The sequence below is a fragment of the Ptychodera flava genome, chromosome 2 (genome assembly GCF_041260155.1).
Source record: "Ptychodera flava strain L36383 chromosome 2, AS_Pfla_20210202, whole genome shotgun sequence".
Lineage (NCBI taxonomy): Eukaryota > Metazoa > Hemichordata > Enteropneusta > Ptychoderidae > Ptychodera > Ptychodera flava.
The window spans coordinates 37543294-37556820 of record NC_091929.1 but is presented as its reverse complement, the minus strand read 5'-3'; positions in this window follow the sequence as shown (position 1 = coordinate 37556820).

The window sequence follows — 13527 nt, the reverse complement described above, 5'->3', positions numbered from 1 at the left end:
GTAATACAGGTGTCAGACCGGTTTAAAAATATTAATTTTCTCTTCGGGTTTCTCAAGTAAGTTACAAGAGCACGCATACACGCATGGACGGATCTCAAAAGCTAACCATGCCTTACTTACATATTGCAATGCGACAAAAAGGTCATAATTACCTTATTCCCTCGGCGAACTTGTAACAACTAACAAGTCACATGAACGAAGAGGATCGAATATGATACCACGACGCCATACACGTGACCCTTAAAATGTATATGATTATATTTTCCAATAGGTTGCTCAACTTTACAAGGTGATAGTTCTCTTTTTTCATTAAAGGTATACTGTCACCTGTTCCAATTTTGCCACAGTTACCATGGAAAGGGAAAATCTAACCAATCACAGATTTTAAGCGGGTGGCCGCTTTTTAAAAACAGCGCCCTCACATGGGCATTTTGAATACCAAGGAACGCCCCTTTGACCATATATGGGCATATTTAGATTACAGGTGACTGTATACCTTTAAAGACATTTGTGTCATTGCACAAGTGAAGGTCGTAAACAAACTCATTGTGAATTCTTGATCACGTGATCCTTAGTCTAGACACACGTACGGAACAGGTAAAATAAATGACTGTCGACATACACAAGCTATCCGAATATTATGAAGTGTTTGTTGAAAAAAAAAATTTCATCTTTCTCCTTACCGCAACTGATAGGTTGGTCGTTCAAATAGATAAAGCAATTTTTTCAAGAATTATTAAAAACATACTCGTAAATGTCTTCTCAGGGAGCACTTATAACCGCTGAATCCTTATCATTAGCTGATGTGAAGAATATGGTTAAAACACAGGTAGCACGTAGTTGGCGAACAAATGCATAAAATACACATAAAGCACTCCATCCAATTCGATTAAATTTATGCTAGTGCAATAAGAATAGGAAATACCATGAATTGAAGTGGATTCATTTACAATAGAACCTACATTTTTGGTCTGAAGCTCGAGTTTTGAAAGACGATCACGATTCTTCACGCGGTTGAAAAAAAAATTCAAAATATATGACCATAAACATGTTAATGTCATGTAAAAGTGCGATTCTCATGAAATTATTTTTGAGTGTCCTCTACAACAGTAAATGTAATGTATACCTTATTCATAGCATATGAGAAAGCCGCCACATTTTTATTCTTATTTAAATTAGAAAACACACACCTTTAATAAACGAATGATTTATATTCATAAAGTGTTGTTTACTTTTTTACATATGAAAAAAAGTTTAAAGTTTACTAATTTGCATGGGAACAAACAGGCCATTGTGGGTTATACGGGATAAATGCACGGTAAGAAAAAATGGTCATGTGGCCAAGAATGGTATGAATAAAATATTAGATCATGCAAACGGTGGAACAGCGTCGACAATGAGCACAAAACAGTTAATTTAGTCAATGCTAAGGAAATGCCAGGTCTATTTAATCTAAAAGAGAAAGGGAAATTAAATCGATTCAATTTGTTACATTGTTATGTCTGGAGCGAAGGGATAATATGAGGTTATTAAGAAAATACCGCAAAGGATGCACGAGGACATTGGCGCAGCGTATCGTCCGACGCTAAGCGGATTACGATGCGCGGTGCCAATGTCCGAGTGCATCCTTTGCGGTATTTTCGTAATAACCTTATTATTATACATCTTACATTCCTGACTGGGGCGTCAAATTGTCAGAATAGTGACGACCGTTTTCGTGCAATGTCAACAATTTTTCTTCCGATTTTATCGCGCCAGTGTGGAACGCTATCTCGTACGTGCTTCTGCAAGTTCTGGATAGTGTGTGTGCACTACACACGTACGTACAGAGCGCCGCGCGAGACATGTTCTGGCACTCGTCCAATGAGTCCCTAGAAACCGTTCAACAGTGGACGCGAAGATACAGCCGCAGGGGATAGGGCGCCAGGAAACCGTACGTGTTACGGAACGGGCGTTCCGTATTGCTTTTTAGCGAACGCAAAATTCTATTGTTCTCGAAGGTAGATGTATAATATAGCTGTTATTCTTAATGATATTTTGATATTGTCTCAGTTTTTGTTTCAGGAAAGAGGTACATTTCATTTCTCCCCTCCGGTTTTAGGAGTTGAAGGAAAGAGTATATTTTTTCAGAATGAACATGAAGGGAAAGTCAAGGAATATGTAGCAGACGGAAATTTAATAGTTAATTCACAAAGATGTTATGGAGATACTATTGACAGATTTAGGTCGGCCATCATACTGGTTTCAGGATACGCTTAGTAAGGATATTTGAATTTGACAAAACTAAGAAAATTCTTTGTTTTGCGTTCACTCAAACTTTCACAAGATAAAGTTAAATTCACAAACACCTCTGGAGGGGGCGGGAGATTTCGGGTGGGGGGCTTGAAAAAATTTACAACATGCCAGGTGGGGGTCTGAAAAAATATGACATTACGGGGGCTTGAAAATTTATTGAATATCACATTCCTTTTCAAATGCCTTCTGGCATTTTCATTTCCTGCAATGTCCATTTTCGACTCGCCCTTCGGGCGTAAGTTTTAGGGTATATTTAACAGTTTATTGATGGTCCAGCAGCAACCTTGAGGCGAATGGTTTCAGGTTGTCATGATTTCTACTTACCCAACCCCTCTGTTGTGCAAAAGCCCTCTATAGTGACTAGATGTTTCAACTATAGTGACTAGATGTTTCAACTTAAACTTTCAATTACAATTTTGGAGATATTTTATGAAATCAGGTAAGTGATTAAGAAACACAAAGAAATTAACACGGTTACATTTTGCCTTTATTTACAGTTTTCTCTTACAACATACACATTCCTCTAACGAAGTGCCTCTAGAGGGCACCATTATTATGACAGCAAAAAACTATTCATGGAAAAAGTCCTGAAGACGGGATATCTCTAAGAAACAGAACGAAAATCATTTAATATTTTTGTCTGAGATACTTATACGTCATCAGGGGTCAGGGATCATGCGTCAGCAAAAGAGCTTGAAAAGTACGCAATTTGAGGAGTACACTTAATTGCAAATGACTGTAAATGAATCGGTGATTCCCCAAGGACGTAACACAATATACAGATCAAATTGAAGTGTTAATTATATTTACCCATTTGTTTGAAAAGGGCCTACAATTTAATCTGCAATGAGAATTTACTAATTGAATTGGCGGAGTTCAAGCGTGTTAATAACAGATGAGGAATACTTTTAACGTCGTTTGGAAATCTTAAACCTAACGTTGCACATTGATTAAACCATAGCAGGTACGCTGTAGCAAATAGTATGCATATTTGCTTGGCGAAGATGTTGCTCCACCAAAAGTGTAAGAATAAATTGAGTGTCTATGTATATCGCCTACGCTTACCATAATTGATCATTAATAATGTTATTCAACTAATGCATTTTATTTCTTTTCATTTCTGGGTTGTTGTAGACAAACCTGAAAGGGATCAAATCTACAGCACAGGTTGTTCAAGTAACCATTAATTTTGCAAAGCCAAAATATTGAATTAAAATGAAAAATAATAAAAATAAAATGATTTTGATTAACTTAGGTTACATCCTTGACGATGAAAATGTCAATATTCTTTCTGTTTGTGTTCAGCAACCTCAAAGACGTTGATATAGTAACGAAGCGAAAATGTAATATTTACAGAAATGTCCTCGATGGTTTCAAAAATTTACGCAAATATAGGTAAGTGCTTTTCGGTCTGCGAGTTTTGCATGATTCATGAAATTTAATCATTAATTATTAAACTGAGTATTGGGTAACGCGACTGTTCCTCAGTGATCTTTTGCTCACCTGAAGAAAGTAGGTCACACCAAGTGTATGGTAGAAATTAGAATGTACCCCGGGAACAGATATTCGGACTCCCGAATTTATAGCATTAGGGGATGACTGCATTAACTTGCATGGTACCTGAAACCCGAGTCCTCGCCTGATAGACTCGGGTGACAAACAGAAGACTTTTAATCCCTCAAGGTGTGAATGTTTCATTGTTATGTTTATCTAATCCAGCTGGTGCCATTGTAGTGCCATTGTAGGAAAGGCAGGTCTGTGAAATAGATCCTCATAGGGAAGTAGGGTATTCCTAAGGAGTCTACCCGTAATGAAACACTTTTCTGTTCTGTTCTGGTCTGGTCTTGAGGGATTCATTTAACACAATTGGAACTAATTTGGGATAATTGGATGGTGAAGTAATGTCGATTTAATCTACAAACGTAATTTTATCTGCTTTTCTTTTTATATTAAACTCTTGTTTTTGTGAGTGATTTGCAATATTGCAACATTCAGCTATATGGCACCTAACACGTTTGAGAAATTTGAAAAATATGAAAATCCAATTATCCCAAATCAGTTCCAATCATGTTTATTGAAGCTGTTTGAATAAGGAAAATTTTTACCATCTTCGTATCGAGAAAATCGAATTTTTTTCCCGTAGAGATAAGACATAAATTAGCGCCATTCGATAATTTGGAATTTCAAATACCGATAAATGTGGCACCACAATTTGCACGATGACCCCTGATTTTAATTTTTGGACTGGTAAGAGTATGGTTGAAAGTTTCCTAATGGAAAGTTTCAGAAATAGTTAAGAAGTCTCATAGTTCAAAGGCGCGTACTATCTTAGTACTTGTCAGGGTGGCTTTAATGATATTCAGCATACCTACCTCTAAGATTTGTGACAAGTACCTCAGCCTAGCACCTGCCAATTGTTCTCCAGATATGACCTTAAGGTAGTACGCACCTCGAAAGTGAAAGACTTTAACTTTCGCTCTAACTTCCTCAATGAATCTTTCAATCATTCTCTTTCAAAATCAAGAATAAAAATAGGGGGTCACCGTGCAAATTTTGGTACTAGAGATACAAATTGCCCAAGATTTACCGATATTAGAAATTCAAAATGGCCGCCATCCCTGTGTTAACTCTATGGAGAAAAATAAAAATTTTCGAATTTCGAGAAACTAAGCCAGTAGAAAGTTTTCTTACACCAAGAGCTTTAAAATGAACCCCAACATGTGGTATATCAGAAGAGAATTGTAAAAGTTTGAGAGTCCGAATGTCTGTCCTCGAGGTGCGTTCTACCACAGTCCCTCTATCGTGGATAGAGGGACTGTGGTTCTCCAGATATGACCTTAAGGCAACAAATACTATGGTTATTTGGTTTGCTTGTTCAACACGACTCGTTAGTGAGCAGGTGGCAAGTGTAGTTGATGATTGATGGTTGCAACTTCAGCTGTTTGTGAAGTTGATTGGTTTTTTAAATGAACCGCCGGTCAGTTGCTGGGGAGACTGAACGGAAATGCTACCGGCTAGAAGCTCTTTTCCGGAATAAAAAGACACGATCTCTTCGACAGTGCCAGCACGCCAAACTTATCACGTGATGGCCATACAAACAAACCCATGTGTACAAGCGCGTGTGGGTTTGTTTGTAACGTGGTCCATTCAAATTCCAGGTTTAACCTGTTCATCCGAGCATTTTTGGTGTGTTTGTTTGGTCGTTATTTGTTTGTCGCTTAGTTTCCTAATTAGCAGCAAACTAAAACAAAATAAGCCGGTTGGACAGTCCCCTGAGTCAGTCAGCATAGCAGTCGGTAGGTAAGGCCAAGAAAAATAAAAAAATTGTTTCGCAACCTAGACATATTGTAAAAATGATGCGGTGACGGGGGGGGGGTTCTTCTCATTTTTTTTTATTCTTCAACCTACAATAACATGAACACGACAGGCGCAAAAAACATGAAGCAGTGTTGCTTTAGTATTTTTGTACAGCAACAGTTCTGTGGTTTGACTTTTAGTTCGGCAATGCAGTTTTGACAGCTTATATGTAATATAACAGTGACATATGTTTGTGTACAGTTCTGAATGGAATGTTAGTGTCAGTTATTTTGTTTACAGTTCTGTTTTATACAGCACTGTGATGCACTATCGTCGCGTATTTTTGCGGGATTTTTAAATTTTATTTTCTCATGAGCAGAAAAAAGGTTGATGCGGCGGGTCTGAATTGACGCGCGAGAGGATGAAAACAAATATTCTTATTTTTTTGGCCTAAGTCAGTCGTAGTGAGTTTGGACAAATTGTTCGGTAGGAAGATTAACATTTGGTTAGTTTGCACATTGTCTGGTCACTAGCGCAACATGCAGTGACTCATGCTCAGTAGTCTTCATACTGTAGCTGATTCACTTCAAGCCTGACGCGGAAGGTGTCGATGAAACATCACAAACATACTCCACTTAATTACAATATTGATTAACAATTTCCAAGAAGATTTGCTCCAGCGGACACTCCTCATTCTGCTATGAAACCCAGACATGACGTTGCGGTTTGTGTATGTGTGTCTGTGTGTGTGTGTTTTCTGCAGTGCTACCAATTTCACTCCCATGTTATTGTGATTAACGTGGCAAACGTTAAGATAATTATCAGCGCAGTGGCATGATAGCCAACTCAAAACCTCCTATGCAGATTGCTCATCACTGAGCAGATACTCTCCAGGTTTCTGTACAGCAGCCTCATATAACTCGGTGGATGTTATGTAATGAACTACTTAAGGTAGAATGCGCCTCGGGGACAGATATTCGGACTCTCAAACTTTTACAATTCTTTTCTGATCTACCACTTGTGGGGGCTCATTTGAAAGCTCTTGGTGTAAGAAAACTTTCTGTCGTCATAGTGTTTTGAAAGTCGAAATTTTTTTGTTTCCTATACAGTAAACACAGGGGTAGAGCCATTTTGAATTTCAAATATCGTTAAATGTTGCTTTGTTTCTCTACTGCCAACTTCTGTATGACGGTGACCCCTGATCTCTATTGTTGATTAGACGAGAGAATGGTTTAAAGTGTCATTGAGGAAAGTTGTGCGAAATTTTAAGTTTTTCACCTTCAAGACTCGCACTTCCTTCAAATACAACGTTCTCTTGTGTACTTGTTCCCTTTACCACGGATAGCATCAACGACAAGAGCTGTTTCTCTTTTACAGTGTCCAAAAGATCTCGACGAATATTTTCCACGCTCTAAAATTCGCCATGAATATAAATGTTTAACTTGTGCGAGAGTGTGAACAACATGATAAAAACGAAGCAATTCACACAGAGCACATCCATTCAAACGCAGAAAACAGCCCCAAAAAAGGAATTGTATGAAAAATGAATTCTAATCAAGACTGAAATAACATCGGTTTGACACGATAACGTTATACACTATAAATAGGAGGCTTTGAAAGGCTTTGTCCGGGTATTTTAAAAATATCTTAGGAACAGAGCAAGTCACGAAGCTGTATTATGTTTATTAGCTGGAAAACTACATCAAAAGCTACAGCTGAGTGATTTCAATTTTGATTCCGTAATTTCGAGATGTTCCCAACGGCACTTTCTTGACAATTGAATGAGGATAGAAGAACTCGTCTATTGGCTTACAGAATTACCAAAGTAGGTTGTATCGATCACGTGTTCAAAATTCTAATTTTTTTCAAAGCCGATAGGAATTTGCTAAAAGTAGTTTTTGCATATTGACTAGCCGTTTATAGCTGTATGATTTCCTCTTATTAGCACAAAGTTCACAACACAACAATACTGTACTGAAGCAGGATTGACGGGTTAATACAACATCCCGTGTCAGTCCAACTCGCAAGACATCCCCGCGACATCTCCATGTCAACCGGTGTTGTTTTGGTTCATGAATATTCATTTATGATTGAAGCAATCTGGCTGAGCATCTAATTATGTCATCATTTGTTCTGCTCGGATACACCGAGTACGTATAATAACGTCATTAGCGGATGCCGGAGTTGGAATAGATCGGCGTGTTTTAACATTGTTTCTATGTGGAAATTACGGACATGGCGGAGACGACGTTGTTTGCTGTGATGATTTTGCTTTCACTGGCAAGGTTAGGAGGGTCTGTTCAAAGCAGCCCTCACCCCCCTGACCAATTTGTATTGGAAGGCGAACCAGAAAATAACTCCTCAAGATTCAATTTTTCCGTGCAACCACAAATTTTACAGGAGGGAATCCCTATCCAACACCACTGGTTCCCGTGTCCGAATCCAAAGTTGCATCACGAAATCCACTACGTTTTTCTCTGCGCAGACACGTGTCTCCAACGTGGAAAAACATGTACATCGTTCAATTATCATATGTACTTACGAGAATGTGAGATCTGTCCGTCCATGGCTTCAGACGAGGACGCGGCGTTGGAATACCGACCTGGATGGGAGTATGCAAGGAAAGAGCAATATGAATTGATAAAAGTAAGTATCTAATATTTAATCTCGAAAGAAAATTAAATATTCCTTTTTTACTGTATTGTTTATTGTATTGTCTTCTTTTCTTTCGTTTCGTTTTGTTCTGTTCAGATTCTGAACAGATAGATAAGGTTGTCATTTTTTGTCTGTCGCCCAAACACAGTTTTCCCGAAAAGCAACAACTAATGTTAGAATAGCTGCATCTATACGCTTCGCTTCTAACGAAGGTCGTCTCATTTTGTCCGTTTTGCCCCTCCGAGTCTCCTTTCACGAGATTGCATCGACTTCTGCAACACATGGCCTCGTTTTAATATGGTAACCATGTTACGATTAGGACATCTATATTTTTAAAAACTGTGCTTTTATTGTAGATTAGCAAGCTTTCCTTTAGAGTTTGTAGGCGAAACCAGATTGTTCATTTTGTCGAATTCGTTTAGTTTGTTCCCCTCCGGGCAAGAATTTTAATGTTTCCCACTTTTTTGAAAAGCATTGGTTGCAATATTCCGGGTTTCAACTCAAGATTTTGTAGAAAACACGATTGGAACTAATTTGGGATAATTGGATGGTGAAGTAATGTCGATTTAATCTACAAATGTTATCTCATCTGCTTTCCTTTTTATATTACACACTTGTTTTTAAGAGTAATTTGCGATATTGCAACATTCAGCTATATGGCACCTAACACTTTTGAGAAATTTGCAAAATATAAAATCCATTTATCCCAAATTAGTTCCAATCGTGTTAGAATGTAACAACAAAGAGACACGCCTAACATTGTCATCACGAGGGAATAATTTAGACACCGGGCGATAAATTCTTTGGTTTGTTTGAAAATGTTTTGCCAGTAGTAGTATAAATACGACGAAAAGAGTGCGGAAACTTAGATCTGTTTTCAACAGGGGACGGTGTTTTACTCATGTGAGTAACCTACATTGTGAGTTAGAGTGGAATGTGTCTAGGGGACAGATATTCAGACCCCTATATTTTACTATTCTTTTCTGGTATACCACTTGTGGGGGCTTGTTTTTAAGCTCTTTGTTCAAACAACAATTTCTACAGTCTTAGTTTTTCGATAATCGAAAATTTTATTTTTACATAGAGTTTGAATTTGGAATTTTAAATATCGGTAAATCTTGGATAATTTTTTCTGCATCACCAAAATTTGCATGGTGACCCCCCGATTTTTTATTCTTGATTTTTTAAAGAGAATGGCTGAAAGATTCCTCAAAGAAAAATTGAGTAAAAGTTTGAATCTTTCGTTTTCGAGGCACATACGACTTTAAACATCTGAACACATGAATAAACTCTAATGTGTTACTCTTTGAAAACATGTTTGCATAAGGTGGTTAATCCATGGTAAACATCCGTAGAAGCACGTGCACGATCAGTGTTGTTGGCTTACACTAGCTCCTATTGCAGCAAAATTACCGACAAAGGTAACGAAGGAGAGATTCATTCTCAAATTGCTAGCTTCGTCCTGTAACCATAATATGTATCTCTGTGAACCACAGGCCCCCCTGGGAGGATGTGCCAGTAACCCGTGTTTGAATGTGGACACTGCTACAACCTTGGTTATATGTCCTTGGACTTTGTCTGTGTTTGCAAAGTTGGTAACAGATTTATTGGGCAGAGATGTGACATTCCAGGTTTGTGGGTGAAATTTCTTAACTTACTTGCTCGGTTATTTATTTGTTTATTTACTTTCTCCCTCACACGACTACTTAAGGTAGTAAGCTCCTCGAAAAGAAACGACTAAAACTTTTGCTCAAACGTTCTTAAATTAAAATTTCAACAATTTTCCTACCTAATGAAGAACACAAATCAGGGGTTATCGTGCAAATTTCGGTACAAGGAAACAAATTATCTGACATTTACCGGAATCTGAAATTGAAAATGACCGCTGTCCCTGTGCTAACTCTATGAGAAAAAGATAAATTCTCGATTTTATAAAAAACTAAGACTATGAAAACTTTTCTTACTCCCTAACTTTAAACTGAGCCCCACAAGAATTGTAAAAGTTTGAGAGTCCGAATATCTGTTCATGAGGCGCATTGTACCTACTTACTTACTTACTTACTTACTTACTTACTTACTTACTTACTTACTTACTTACTTACTTACTTACTTACTTACTTACTTACTTACTTACTTACTTACTTACTTACTTACTTACTTACTTACTTACTTACTTACTTACTTACTTACTTACTTACTTACTTACTTACCTACCTACCTACCTACCTACCTACCTACTTACCTACTTACCTACCTACCTACCTACCTACCTACCAACCAACCAACCTACCTACCTACCTACCTACCTACCTACCTACCTACCTACCTACCTACCTACCTACCTACCTACCTACCTACCTACCTACCTACCTACCTACCTACCTACCTACCTACCTACTTACCTACCTACCTACTTACTTACTTACTTACTTACTTACTTACTTACTTACTTACTTACTTACTTACTTACTTACTTACTTACTTACTTACTTACTTACTTACTTACTTACTTACTTACTTACTTACTTACTTACTTACTTACTTACTTACTTACCTACCTACCTACCTACCTACCTACCTACCTACCTACCTACCTACCTACCTACCTACCTACCTACTTACCTACCTACTTACTTACTTACTTACTTACTTACTTACTTACTTACTTACTTACTTACTTACTTACTTACTTACTTACTTTCTTACTTACTTACCAGCCCTGATGATGGAAATTACTGTTTGACGTTCAGTATTTCGGCATGTACAGAGATAATGGACAATTAAACAGACGACATTAACATTGAAAAAAATAATAGGCAGCGTTTTATTAATTTTGAAATATCGCAAAGAATAGCCATTCCTCGGTTAAGAATTTCTTGAACAAGGAGTGGTTCAACTTTATTGTACATACATCTACGTGTATTACTTTCAGACTCAAAAAACTGTTGATAACCTATTTAACATGTTTAAAACGTCTTTTGATTCCATGATTTTGCAATGAACAGGTTGTCTTGCGCAGTGTATTTTTTGTCCCTAAATTTTCATCAGCTTCATGCAGTAACTTTTAAGGATATCGAACTGCAATTTACGCATTCTCTGGTCGGAAAGTCAATGACCCGCTTGAGATGTGGATCAATAAGCAAAAATATACAGAAAGACTGCAATTTCCTTAACAATTATATACGTTGTAGTCAGAAGTGAGTACACAAGAAATATGGCAAGAAAATCATTATCCCCGTCTGACATTTTTGAGATGCATCGTATCCATTTACGCCATACTACGGAAGCTTATTAGGGCCAGTTTATTTTCTTTGAACTTGGTTTTCGCGCGTTTTTTTTTCAATTGTACTTCTTTAGTTACGTTGGTTTTCGTACTCGTTCATTAACTTTTACTGGGTTTTAAGAAATCATCTATTTGTACTTTTTATTTTATTCCACCACTGTGCATATTCTTTTATTATGTAAATATCTTTCGTCAAATTTTAATTCGTGTTTGTGCCGTTTCTTATTAATACTTTAGTAATCTCTTGGTAACTTTTGTTTTCGTGAGTAATTGTTTTGTTTGTTTGTTTCTTTTTATCATGGGTCTAATAAGCTTCAAAATTCGTACCACGTCCTTTGAGTATTAACATTATCCAATAATGAGATTATGAACGTTAAAATGTAGAGTTTGTAATTTAAATATTCTTTTGTAAATGACTTTCAGAACACATGAAGAAAGTTTTGTGTTGTTCATAAGGCAATGCATCCACACAATAATATATTTGTCGAAAAAACAAAGAACAAATACCGAGTGGGAGTGTTTCATGTGTTCATTTGCAAGGAAAGGATTTATCTTGCCATTTTATCTTGAAAACTCGCGCAGTGACACCCGCTTTTCTAGATACATTTTACAAATGACTTCTTATTCAAAGTCTTTTGTGAGGGTTTCAAGAAGATGAATATATATAAGGATTTTTTGCATTTCTCCGCCAGAAGCAACGGCATTGCAACCAATTCGTAGTTGCTACAGTAATATTTCTTTATAATTTAGGAGGTATCGTATCGTTTTCTCATTAACGTAATTACATTACTTTTGTCAATAAAAAGATACATGACTATATATTGTATTTTTGACGTCCTAGTAAGTGGCACATTCAGACTCATTGGCGTTCATTGTTCGAATGTCAATACGTTAATGGATGAATACGCATTTTCCTATTATTCTTCTGTCCCTATGAAATTTGAATACATTATCGCTCGATCATACAAAGACGAAACATCATTAAAACTGCAATAGCAAGATCCGGTATCATTATGTGGAATATTAAACTGTTGAAATATTAACAACTTGCATTGGCAATGTTTAAAGGGTCCTGTATGACCGAGGAACATTTTGAACAAAAACGCAACCATGTTTATTTTAACGGTTCCAGTAATCAGCTCGCGCTTTTCGTCTTGCTGTCGGCGGATGTTGATCTTTCCGTGACATCTTCACCGGTCACGCTACACAGAACTGTCACCTTCACCGGATACATCTTCATTCTCAAAACGCATCTATCATAACAACAATATCCGATTTCCAGGAATTCTATTCGGTTATAAAATCATGCCATTTCCTGTTTTTATTATTTCAAACAACAAAACAAGGACACACATCCAATAAACATTCATCTTAAAGTCCGATGGCCGACTGTGCAATTGTACACGCCGCCTACAGACTTTCCTAGTATAATAATCTATCACACACACACACACACACACACACACACACACACACACACACACACACACACACACACACACACACACACACACACATATATATATATATATATATATATATATATATATATATATATATATATATATATATATACATACATACATACATACATAGGTAGGTAGGTAGTAGGCCAATCTATATTTGGGCCAGTTTTGTCTGACGATTGTGGAGTTAGCGGTCACTTTATGGGTACTAGAGAAACAAATTACCCAACATCTACCAATATTTGGAATTCACAATGGCCAACATCTCTATATCAACTGTGGGGGATACAAATCAATTTTCGAAAATCTAAGACCGTAAACAGTTTTCTTACTCCATGAGCCTCAAACTGAGCCTACAAAAGCGATAAACTAGACTTGTTCCAGGTCGATGGGCATATTAAATATCGAGACAGAATAAATTGAAGAATTTAACTCTAGCAGACTGTCGTGCTACATGTATAAGTGGTTGGCCGTTGCGTAGATCGTGGTGTGAACGCCTTGACCGGCCAAGCTAGCCAGTAACTGCTGTCG